Source organism: Coenobita brevimanus, chromosome 72, assembly GCF_032717465.1.
Source record: "Coenobita brevimanus isolate Jiangsu-jjx chromosome 72, ASM3271746v2, whole genome shotgun sequence".
Lineage (NCBI taxonomy): Eukaryota > Metazoa > Arthropoda > Malacostraca > Decapoda > Coenobitidae > Coenobita > Coenobita brevimanus.
In genome coordinates this window covers 39,448,974-39,462,484 of record NC_137025.1, presented here as the reverse complement: position 1 = coordinate 39,462,484, position 13,511 = coordinate 39,448,974, and positions in this window count along the sequence as shown.

Genomic DNA, 13,511 nt, shown 5'->3' with positions numbered 1-13,511 from the left:
GATTCTAAAGAAAGGAGAGCATCTGTGGTCGACCGCATCTTCCGAAACCCACACTGGACTGGAGACAAGTAACCACCCTTCTCTAAGTACCACATGAGCCGACTATTCACCATTTTTTCAAGGACCTTACAAAGGCAAGATGTCAGCGAGATTGGGCGATAATTAGTGGCCTGCAAGTGATCCTTACCCGGCTTAGGGATGGGGAGAACCACAGCAACACCCCATGAGGTCGGAAACCCACCAGTGCACCAAATTCTGTTATACAGTGACAACAGAAAATGAAGGGCTGCATCAGGCAAGTGGTGTAAGAAGGCATATGGGACATCATCCAAGCCTGGAGACGAGTCGCGACACTGTGACAATGCCGTCTGAAGTTCAGAAGCAGAAAAAGCAACATTATACGACTCCTCTGCAGTAGATGGAAAACTAATGCCCAAGGATTCCAGGTGCCGTCGGCGGCGTGCGACGCGGGGATGAGGTGTCCTTCCTAGAGACATTAGCAAAATGAGCGGCAAATATCTCGGCAACAGACGAAGAATGAGCCACCACCACACCTGCACGAGATAAAACAGGAGGAGAGGGAACGGGAAATTTCCCTGAAATCTTCCTCACCCGTTTCCACACTTTCGTGAGAGGAGTCTGTGAAGAAATTGAAGAAACAAATGACGCCCAAGACTTCCTCCTAGCCTCCTTCATAACCCGCCGGGCATGAGCTCGGGCCCTCCTATATGCCACTAAGTAGCCAGGGTCACCTCGGTGACGACGAAGTCGGGAGAAAGCAGCACGTTTAGCCCGAACAGCAGAAGCACACTCATTGGTCCACCAGGAACTGGACGGCGAGGAAAGTGACCAGCTGTTCTCGGAATACTCTGCAGTGCCGCCGAGTAAAGTAAGTCTGTGAAATAATCAACAGCAGCATCAGTGCTGACAAAATCCTCCACACATCGGCTCGGGGAACACAGCTCCTCAAAAACCGGCCAGACTGCCCTATCCAAGCGCCAACGGGGAAGACGACTCAGAGGCTCGCTTTGTGTCGATCTTAATAAAATAGGGAAGTGGTCACTGCCATGTAAGTCTGGTAACACAGCCCATGTAAAATTCAGGGCTATCCCTGCAGAGCACAGAGACAAATCAATAGCAGTAAAAATACCCGTTTGACTATGGAAGTAAGTAACTTCACCAGAATTTAAAATGTACAGATCCACATCCTCCACAATGGAGGCTAACATAGTACCTCTAGAGTCAGCTGTGGAGCCACCCCACAAGGGATGATGACTGTTCATGTCACCCAGCAAGAAATAGGGTGAGGGAAGTGCACGAATAAGATTTTCAAGATCAACCCTCTGAATAATGGCACTAGGGAGGGAGGTACAAAGAGCACACAGTATAATGACGGGGAAGGAAAATCTGGAGAGCAACAGCCTGCAGTGGAGTGTTAAGATTCACAGCAGTGAAAGGTATGTCACTGCGTACTAGAATAGCCACACCCCCACCATGACCCTGTCCAGGAAGAGGATCTGAATAAAAAACCTGGTAACCAGGTGGACTGGGAGGTGCAGCATCACCAACCATTGTCTCTTGTAGGCAAACACACACAGGTGAATACTCAGCCAGAAGCCAACGGAGTTCCTCCCAGTTGGCTCGTAAACCACGGCAGTTCCATTGAATAATATTAGCCATTAAAACTATTGAAATAAAAAGGGGCAGGTGAGAGGGACAAACAGAAAACCATAAAAAAAAAAAAAAATACTAAAAATATTAAAATGGAGGAACTATATACCCAAAAGAAAGGGTCACTTAGTGGAAACCACTGAGCGACCCTGGGAGACAATCTTCTTGGGAATGCGGATACGCCCGAAGGGCCTTGTCACGGGCAGCAGCATGGCTAGAACGAGGGCCTGGGGTCTGCGAAGTGTTGGGAGACTTCACAGACACCATCGCTGCCCAGCAGGAGAGGAAGAGCTACTCCGAACCCTGCCCGGGGCCCCCAGTGAACCAAGAGGTCGAGCAGGAGGGATTGGGGTCCTGGCCTCCAAACGTGGAGGGGGCAGGACAGGATCCTCAGAGGTAACCGGAGGAGGAACATCCGATACCCCGGAGGAAGAGGTGCCAGACTGACCTGACACCCCAGAAGCCCCCGAAGACCCAGAAGCAGGGTCTGAGGGCTGTTGCACAGATGGAGTGACTACAGAGGGTGTGGACTCCCACGACCGACACCTTGCTTGGAGGATCTTCAAGACTCAAAGACTCTGAGGAACCACGATGACGTTTAGCGAATGAAGAATGTGCACCATGACTAACAGGGGATACCATAGATGTAGAGGTCGAATCTTGAACTGTAGCGGCAACCATCTCAAGTGCGGAAGATTGTTGCACTGGCATGGGATCAACAGATGAAGGCATAGGAGCTGACACAACAGGAGGAACTCGAGTCTGCTGCTGGACAGGTCGATGAGGACGGCTATGACCGGACAAAACTGACGCATAAGACACTCCGTTACGGAAAACAGATGACATGGCTCTACTCCTGGCCTCAGAAAAGCTTATTTTGTCACGATTACGGATGAGGAGGATCTCCTTCTCCAAGCAAAACCGAGCACAGTCTTTAGATGAAGCAGGATGTGCCTCGCCACAGTGCAAACAACAAACAGGTCCAGGACAGTCCTGTCCTGCATGAGTGGATTCTCCACAACTGACACACACCACTGGGAGGCCCTGTTGCAAACGACGACAGACTCGCCCAACATGCCACGTACATCTGACAGTGGTAGCAGCGTCGTGGATTTGGTACAAAGGGTTTAACCCTAAAGGGACAACCAAGCCACCTTTATGGATGAAGGCAGAACAGTACAGTCGAATGTCAGCAACAAGGATGGAGTTGGGGTAAGTACACCATCAACCTTCTTCCGAAACCTCTCCACTTTGACAACCCTGTGGACCTGAAGTTCTTCAAGTAGCTTCTCTTCACTGTAGCGAAGTAAGTCTTTGGAGAAAACAACACCTCGACACTGATTGAAAAAAGCATGAGGGACACAAGAAAACAGCGCATCCGGGTCCTTACACTGGGCAGCCAGCCGGGACCCCTCTTCAGGGATGTAACCTCCACTAGTAGGCTACCATCCCCCTGAGGTGAAATCTTCGGCTCCCTCCCACAGATTGACATGATTCGCCGATGAACCGTAAAAATATCCAAATTCGCAATAGGTACGAATGGTGTAGTACCTTGCGAAGTCAACCCTCTCAAAGACACCCGGCAGGACCTCACGGGCATGTCCACTATATGTTGTTGTCTGTGTCCGGCTCTTCTTTGTAGTGGCCGCTGACCGTAAACCACTGGAACCAGGTAGGTATGGATCCAGGGTGGCAATATGGGTCTCACCAGCCAGAGTCACAAGAGGCGCACAGGAGGGAGAGATTGTAAGGGTGGTCAGGGACAGAACCAGGGTCGTCAACAGATGAAATTTTAGCAGCCATAATAAGAAAACTACCATCATTCCCCCACCCCTCCACCCACCATGGAGCCCAACAAGGGGAGGCCATATGCCAGGGAAAACACCACTGACGACCCCAGAGGTAGTGGGAAAGTATACGCAGGTAACCACCAAGGGACCCTGACAAGGGTGACTCCAGGACGATAGGAGCCACCAGGTCCCCCAGTGCCCGCTTGACCCTAAAGCCACTAATTGACTAGCCTGGATGGCTAGCCAGTGACCAGCCGATTGACCTGGTCGGGCCCAACCAGGCCACCCGTCTAGCCAGAATAAGGGACCAAAGAGGTGTATTGCTAGCTGCAGGGCGCACCATGCAGCATCACTCAACCTCCAGGACTCCCGTCTCCCAGCATTACGGGACGCCACGCACGGCAAACACGTGGGGAGGCAACAGTCCCGCCCTAGATGGCAAATGGGCAGGGACTGACATCACCAGTAGGCCTCCTCTACCAGTGATGTAGGGGGTGCTTGGTCCACGACACTGACAAATGCCGAACCCTACAAAGGTAGGCATGCCTCCAAAGTAGGTGGCACTGCCAGCCACGCTTCAAGCCCCGCCACCACGTCAAGGTGACCCCCCTCAGCCGGCATTGTCTCCTACTACGGGAGCAACACCATGCCGGCGGTCCTAAGCCGCGGTGAAAGGACGGCCCCGTCCGCCCTACAGGTGTCCCCCGTATGCCAGGCAAGTTCACGGCTACAGCCAGAGTGTGTGTGACAGGGGAAGGCGACCTCAGGCTCCGGCCTCCAGACGCACTCGAGAGGACACGGGTAACGTGAATCCTCCGCCAGCCTCTTTCCCTTCGGGGAGCCCTTCATCACCACCCGGGAATATAGCCCCGGAGGAGACGCTAGAGTGGTGGCAAGGCCCGATATTGGGCTTACCGCCTACACCCGGGAGTTCCTTGTTCCTGTCCGAGCCCCATAGGAGATGCTGCCGCAGCCCAGTCCTGACGGCGCCTCTCCCCCTTGGTGCCCACAGTCCCAGGATGCCCAGGCCAGACTCTCCAACTCCCGACAAAGGCGATTCGGGCTCCCTCACTCCCCGGAGTCGGAAACGGCAGGCCCGATTACTCCGGCTGTTTGGCCCCAGTCCCGCGGGCCACCTATCAGGTCGAGGTCCCCAGACCCAAGGGCCTCCCTGCACCCCACCGGTGTGGCCCTAGTATGAGGGCAGCCTCCCAGGTCGAGGCCCCCAGATGGGAGAGCCTCCCTGCACCCCACCTACGAGTGCGACCTAGATTGACTATTACCCAGGAAACAGGAAAACAGTGATTCACCCCCCCCTCTTTGAGTCAAGAACAACCGGGGAAAAAGAACAGTGCACAGTGACTCCGTAAGAAACAGTAGTCAATAGTGGCCTATCGGAACTCAGTGTTGACAGGGCAGAAAGTGAACTTTGTGTAATTATCCTAGTCCCCCCCCCATGTAAGAGAGTCAGAGAGTTTTCTGTGAACACCTGAGGTAAGGGCGCACGGGCTAGTCAAAAGCCTAAGTGTACATGTCTCCGCGACAAGGTGACAGCATCAAGTGTCGCTATCTGCACCCTACCTCATTTATAGTAATATTCCCCATATAGACTCCCAACCTTGTTTATTCCTTATGTGAACAATTCTATTTATATCCTGCCTCCAAGTGACGTATAAACCATATTGTAGATAATTCACGATCTCCCTGTATGAACATTGTAGTGTGTATGACTCTGCTCTGTGGTGCCAAGTGTTAACTCTATGTCTCTGTGTCCCTGTATCTCAAATATCACTTTACGTGTATTGTTACGATTAGAATTAAGGTAATAGATGTGTTAAGGTACGAGTATACTGCCTGGTTTTTATGTCCTGTTCCTTTGTTGGTGCTTTACTTCCGGTCTAGAAAGAGGACCCCGCTTCAGTAGCTAGTGTTTTTATGACGAGAAGTCACCTTAAAAACACAGCATAACAGTGAGTAACCCGCCTCATCCCGACGTTTTTGGACCTTTTTTTTTTTTTGCTCAAACATCCGCGTTTGGTGAGAAACATCGAAAATTCATAGAGAAATCGCTCACCTGAGGTTTAAAATACCCGATTTAGGTACGAGTACTTCCTTACCTGACTGGGTTTTCTAACAGGCTGGCACCAAAGAAAACGAGTTCTATGGGAGGGTAACTATTTTATCCACTCATAAACAGTATTTATTTATTTACTTGGTACGAATTTATATGTAGTACAATAGTATATTGGTTTTCAAACAGTAATACAGGCATTATAAGCATTGTTTCACTCAGTAACTCATCACCATTCATGACCTTTTTTTTCCCACATTACCTGATCATCATTTCTGACTGTTTCTTCCTCTAATGCTATGTAAACTTTGTCCTCCACATTGTCATCGATTGGGGAATCACTCTGGCCCTGAATGTCTTTATTGACCAGGTCACTGATAACAGGTGAATTGCCGAGACAATGGCGTGCAGAGGGGGGGAGAGGTTATGCGGTGTAAGGCATTGTTCCTGCTTGGCATCTTGTAGAGGAATAGAGGAAGGTATCCCATGTATATGTGGCAAAAATCACTCGCGAAAATTGAAAATTGTGCAAATTAGGGACCTTGCAATGTTGTCGCATTAATTCACGTTGCCGGGACGGCGCGGGTTAAACCAAGGCTTTCTTGCGTTAATCAAAGGATATGAGAAAGGAATGTATGCTTCCATGCCCAAGAGAATAACCTCCGTAATGCGCAAGGCACACTCAGATGGCTCACGGCCATGGAAGCAATAATCATCCCAGGGAAAATCAAAGAACTACTGCCTGAGGGCCTCCCAGTCCCCGGCTCCAAAATGCCACAGATGACGTTTCCCTGAAGGGTCCACAGGCCGTACCGGAGTGACAGGACAAGTTAAGGCGATAAGGTTGTGATCGGAGGAGCCCAGCGGAGAGAAAACATTAACAGAATAAGCGGAAGGATTAGTTGTGAGGAAGAGGTCAAGTATGTTGGAGCTCTCTCCAAGGTGGTCAGGGATATGGGTAGGGTGCTGTACAAGCTGCTCTAGGTCATGAAGGATAGAAAAGATGTAGGCTTGTTCACCAGGTGGATCAGTGAAAGGAGAGGAGAGCCAAAGGTGGTGGTGAACATTGAAATCTCCTGGAATGGAGATTTCAGAGAAAGGAGAAATGGATAGAAGGTGTTCCATCGTAGAAGTAAGATAGTCGAAGAATTTTTGATAGTCAGTAGAATTAGGGGATAAGTAAACAGCACAGATATATTTAGTCAGAGAATGACAGGAAAGCCGAAGCCAGAGTGTAGAGAATTCAGAAGAATCGAGTTCAGGAACACGAGAGCAAGATAAGTCGTTGCGTATATATACACAACGGTCACCTTTGGCTTTGAAATGAGTATAGAGAAAGTAGGAGGATACAGAAAAGGGTTTGCTGTCAGTTGCCTCAGACAGCTGAGCCTCAGTTAGAAAAAGAAGGTGAGGTTTAGAGGAGGAGAGGTGGTGCTCAACAGAGTGAAAGTTAGAGGAAAGGCCACGAATGTTGCAGAAATGAAGAAGTGAGTCAGACAGTGATTCCAGGCACCTCGAGTCGTCACCGGGAGAGGGGCGGATGGTGGGGGCATTTATGGTCCCCCCCCCCTGGGGACTTCGAGGCTTGGTGATGAGACGCCATAATTTTTTGAATTTTGGAAAAGGAAGTGTAGTGTGTACTGTGCATATATGCCATTCAAGTCTCCTGTTGCATAAAAGGTTTCCCCCAACCTTTTCCATGAATTTCTTGACTGAGCCAATGTTTGCAACATTTTGCCTACAAACTACGTCATCTTTCCACCTGTCTGGCCTTTTTCTGCCAAGCTTACAATCTCCTGGATTCCATTCATTCAGCCTCTTGCTTCATCGGTTATCCCTTATTCTTGCTACATGACCTGCTTACCTCTAATTTTTTTTTTTTTTTTAATGACTTTTGTAATGTCTTTGACTTTAGTCTCCTCTCTCACCCAAGTTAATCTTTTCCTGTCCCTTTAAGACATTCGCAACACTGACCTTTCTTTGAGAATGGATTAGTTGAATTTCCTTTGATTTTGTCAGTTTCTAGGTCTCACAGCTGTATGTCCTAGCTGGGATTATACATTCATCATATACTTTTTGCTTCATACATATTGGCAAGCAGTATTTCACAATGCGGGCAGCTGGGCCGGGCGGCCTCGCAGAAAAAATTGTTTGCAGGAAAACTTACTGAAACTTATCGTACGCGAGAGGGTTAAGATATTCACAACACTGACCTTTCTTTGAGAATGGATTAGTTGAATTTCCATTGATTTTGTCAGTTTCTAGGTCTCACAGCTGTACGTCCTAGCTGGGATTATACATTCATCATATACTTTTTGCTTCATACATATTGACAAGCAATATTTCAGAATGTTTCAGTGTTTTCAAAAAGCTTTCCATCCAGTTACAATGTTCTTTCATTAGTTTTTGTAAGTGCCTCAAGTAATTGTACTCCTTAACATCTTTAAACATTTCTTCACTTATTCTGAAGACGCTCTTTGGTGTATTTGGATTAAGAATCACTTTGGTTTTGCTCCACTTCATACATAGCCCTACATCGTGACTTCCACTGTTTGGGTCATTTAACACTTCTTACAATATCCCAGCTGTTTCTGAGATTATGGTATGTTAGTTGCAAATCTGAAATGGTTTAGCTTTTCTCCATTTATGTTTACTCCTTTGGTTTCCCTGTCTAGCTTTCTGAATATACTTTCTAGTCATCCTGTAAATAAATTTTGTGAAATTTCATCTTCCTGATGCACATCTTTCTCAATTTTAATTTTAGGTTTTGTGTTTATATATATATATATATATATATATATATATATATATATATATATATATATATATATATATATATATATATATATATATATATATATATATATTCGACCAGAATCAGAAGCACTGAAACATACAGTAAGTCACCTTACACAGAAACTGCTTTGAAGGGAATATGCAATAATGCAACAAACACAGCGTAAACTAGTAAACTACGCCGAGGTTTCCATCTGGTAAGACGTATCGGGTATGACGCGTCTATTTATGAGTCGGTGTCTGTATTAAGGTGTGAGTAAAAGTGTGTGTGAGTATGGTTGAGTTAGGGTTGTGATTCTAGGGGTGACTGGGGAGGTATGTGTGTGTGTGTGTGTGTGTGTGTGTGTGTGTGTGTGTGTGTGTGTGTGTGTGTGTGTGTGTGTGTGTTGGGGTTGTTACTATGGGTGTGTGGGGAGGTGGTGAGTATGTGTGTCGGTCTAGGTGTATCATTGTGTGTGTGTGTGTGTGTGTGTGTGTGTGTGTGTGTGTGTGTGTGTGTGTGTGTGTGTGTGTGTGTGTGTGTGAACGAGATTTGTATCCACACGTGTGTATGGTAACGAATGCCAGTAAACTTGTTGATCATGCATAATATCCATGTGCTGTGTGCATGTAAGATTTTATGTATGTGTACATTTAACAATGCACTACGCTACCAGTCAGCTGATTTAGGTCATAACGTTATGTATATTACCTTTACCAGTATATTACACGTGTGCACTACTGTAAACGTAACCCACTGTTAAAAACAATAACAATAAAGCAACTCTTATTCACATAACTGGCAGACCTATTTAATCGCGAGTGATAAAGCCTCGAAGCCAGATGATTACTCTGGCTTTTTTCACTAGTGCCAAACCTCGAACTAATAACGCAGCACTGTCTTATTACAGCAACGCAATCTGTCCATTACGCGAGGGCTAAAGATACAATATTCTTCTTTAAGTTACCTTACTGATCGGATTATCACGGTTCCCCCAGATTAACAGGATGCAGCAGTACTCGCATATCGAGCTGGAGGATATGCATCTGACCTATGATTCTGCGCACGGAAATGGTAGGGAAGATGGATTTCCCCAGCGGTAGCATCCACATCACACTACACTCACATCCATGGGCAGAAGGCTGAGGGAGACAAGAAACTTTAGGTGCAATCTGTCAGAAACGGGACTACGACGCTTTGTTCGCACACCCCAACTTGAAGAGAGTATCCTAGAGGCAGTTGCAACGAATCCGCAAGCAAGTACTCGTGCTGTGGCAAGTGATATGGGGGTCAAGCATTTTACCATATGGAGTGTACTTCACGAACAGTTCCTTCGCCCCTACCACTTTCAGAGAGTTCAGCATTTATTCCCAGAGGACTTTCCACGATCCTCAAACTTCTGTCAGTGGTTTCTAGACCAAACAGCACTTAATCCAGATTTTTCTGGCATGATACTGCTCACAGATGAGGCATCTTTCACAAGAACAGGGATGTTTAACAGCCACAACATGCATGCTTGGGATGAGGCCAATCCCCATATTACATGGCGGAAAAGATATCAGCATCGCATTTCTATAAATGGTGCGGCATAATTAGTGATTGTATCATAGGTCCACATGTACTTCCTGGTCGCCTAACAGGCCCTATGTATCGTGATTTCTCAGAGCATTATTTACCGTCATTACTAGATGATGTACCTCTAGCAAGGCGCAGGAAGATGTGGTACATGCACCACAGTGCACCTGCGCACTTCAGCAAGACAGTACGGGAATACCTCGATGCCCAGTATCCCAACAGATGGATAGGAAATGGCGATCCCATTTCCTGGCCAGCACGGTCCCCTGACTTAAATCCCATAGATTTCTACCGTGGGGCCATCTTAAATCATACTGTAATTTATGAAACGTTTGTTGATAATGAGGATGAACTACTCCCACGAACTCAGGCTGCATGCGATCGTGTACGTACCACACCACGTGCATTTGAGCGTGTGCGGCAGTCTATGATTCGGCGATGTCATGTATGTATTGAATATGAAGGGATACATGTGGAACACCTGTTGTAATGTACTTACATGAGTCTGTTTTGGATTGTTTAATTTCCCTGATGTCACACATTGTGATACAGTTAACAAAATCATTTCTCAGTGACAGACACTGTGATTGCAAGAAACACTGATTGTTATTTTTCATAATCATAATCCATTTAATTTACTAACCATACTGAATGTAATGTTCAGACAGCTGAAAGTTAATGTGGAAATGACAGCATATCTGCATTGGTGAATGGGCCACAACCGTATGCCGTGTACTACGCCACTATTTATTAGTCATTTTAATGGCCATGTAATTAGTGTATTACAGTATTAATTAAACTGTTCAAGGACACAATGTTTCATTTATGATACACCATAGTAAACATTATGTACAGTATTATCATCAATCAACCTTAACTATGGACAGTACGTGGATATAACAAGTGGAAGGTGGAGGGGAAGAGGGGGTGAGGGAGGAGGCGCCAGTGTTAGGACTGTTACCGAGTATCCATTGGCTCGGCCTAGGACGGCACTCACTGCTTTCAGTTCCACGTTCTGCATCTCATCAGTGGCTCATTTTTTTGCATATCGTTATAGAACAAAGTGATTTTGTTTTTCAATAAGGGATTTATTCCCAAAAGTTTGTCGGTGCCGTTCAACAACACCCTATATATATATATATATATATATATATATATATATATATATATATATATATATATATATATATATATATATATATATATATATATATATATTATGCGAGGAAGAACGAACCAAAGGCTGAGCCCGCATATAGTTCCATCCAAGAAAAAAACAAAAAAACAAAAGAGAGCCAAATTTAAGATCCGTTCATTTCGAGATGCCTGGACACATTGCGTTTGAAAGACTGGAGATCATAGGAAGTAGGAAATACAGACAGAGGGACACAGTTCCAGAGCTGATCTGTTGCATAAATGAAGGGCTGGGAGTAACAGCTAACTCTTGCATTAGAGAGGTGGACAGAAAAGGGATGAGAGTTTGATGCTAGACGGGTGCTACGCACTCGTCGTAGACGTGGAGGGATGTAAGCAGAGAGTTCAGAGGAGCAGTGACCATTGAAATAGTGATAGAGAAGAGATAAAGAGGCAGCAGTGCAGTGAAGAGAGTGGTTGAAGGGAGCCAGTAAGAGGAGGAGAGCTGATGAGACGAAAAGCCTTTTACAGCACCCAATTGAGAAGAGTTGTATGTGGGGAACCTCCCCACACATGAGAGTTGTACTCTAAACAGGGGCAAATAAAACCCGTGTATAAAGTCAACAACTGTGTAGGGATAAAGAAGGCACGGAGTCGGCTTAGCACACCTGATCTCTTGGAAGCAGATATTACAAGAGATGCAATATGATCTTTCCAAGATAAGTTCCGAGTGAATGAAACCCCAAACATGTTCAAGGATGATCCAGGATTGAGCTGAATATTATTAACATTAGTGTGTACTCCTGTGGAATATTTTGAGGGGTTTATAGGTGTAAAAACTGAGTCTTTGATGCATTAAAAACAACAAGATTATTTATATGCCAGTCAGAGATACGAGCCAAATCAGACATTAGGTGTGCCATAGCCTCACCCCTCATTTGTTGAAGTAATTGCTGAGATGGACGTTGAGGAAACCGAATGGAAAAGTGAAGGGTGGAATCATCAGCATACGAGTGGATAGGGTTAGATGTACAGTCATAAAAAAACGTATCGTTACCCCCAGGGATGTTCGATGCGAATCTAACGTTAGCTGGGCTATGTGGGCGGGTCTTTGTTGTTCACCCCTCCCCTGTCTAGTGTTGCCATATCACAATCCCATTACAAGAGTTGGAAGAATGAGCAAGAATGAGCCATATGGCAGGGAAATATAGAGAAAGTGCTTGCGTTACTCTGAGCACCCCGCCGGGTATTAATTATGAATCTCGGCACGTTTGTTATTTTCCTACTAGTCAACATTTATTGTCTATAAATTACAACAAATAAATTTAGGAGTGTATTAAATTTATAGGCATCAACTTTTTTTTTAATGTCAGTGTAGCAGGGGTTAACGAGTTCATTTGTTTGTTTTAGATGAGTGGTTAAATGCTTCAGAATGATGCTTCAGTTAGTGGCATCCATGTCTCGATGGCTAAAGGCTGTTTTGGAAGCAGGGGTTGCGTATACAAAACATTAAAGCAATGAGACTGAACACGTATTATTATTTTTCTTCTACTCAACATTTATTATAAGTAAAAAGCAATACATATATTTATTTACTAACTTTTATCGGCTGAATTACTCTCATACGTCTGGCATGGGTGCACATACTCCTTGCCCGTCTGCATGTGTGCTGCCGACTCTACACCATGGTTATATTTTTATTTAATGAATTCGGTGCCGGATAATAAAACGTATTGACTCTATGCACAGAGGCCAAACGATCTAATTAGCTTTTATTACATCTAGCACAAATTCTAATATCTGTGTCTCACATAACCGACATTGACAGGTTTGCGGTACAAACTTTCCTGTCCCGTCATTCCACAACACTTCGTCGTTGTATCACAGCGGATAGCTCTGAAGGGAAACGATAGTTTTTCTTATGACTGTACAGCTTAGAAGATCATTGATAAATTAAAGTGAGTTGGTGATAGGACAGAGCCCTGAGGAACACCACTGTTGATGCAGTAGATCTAGAAGAATGATGGCTGTCTACAACAGCAGCTATAGAATGACAAGGAAGCTATATATATATATAGATATAAATATATATAGATATAGATATATATATATATATATATATATATATATATATATATATATATATATATATATATATATTTTTAAATAACAGAACGGAGGAAGGAAAAACAAATGGAGAAAAAAAAATAATCCATACACCAGATTACTGGTGTCCTCTGTTCATAAAATATCTGTAAGAATTAGACTTGAACAGTTGTAGGTTGAAATTTGGAGGAAAACAACTCTGGGGAAGCGAGTTCCAGAGAGATGCAGTTCGGGGAATGAAAGAATTCTGATAGGCAGAAGTTCTGCAATGTGGTTGAGTGACATTCCAGTCATGAGCGTTACCAGATGCCCGTGTAGCACGAGGGAAGGCATGGAGAGGTGGCACCATGGACGCAACTTCGTCTGAGCATTTGCCAAAAAAATATCT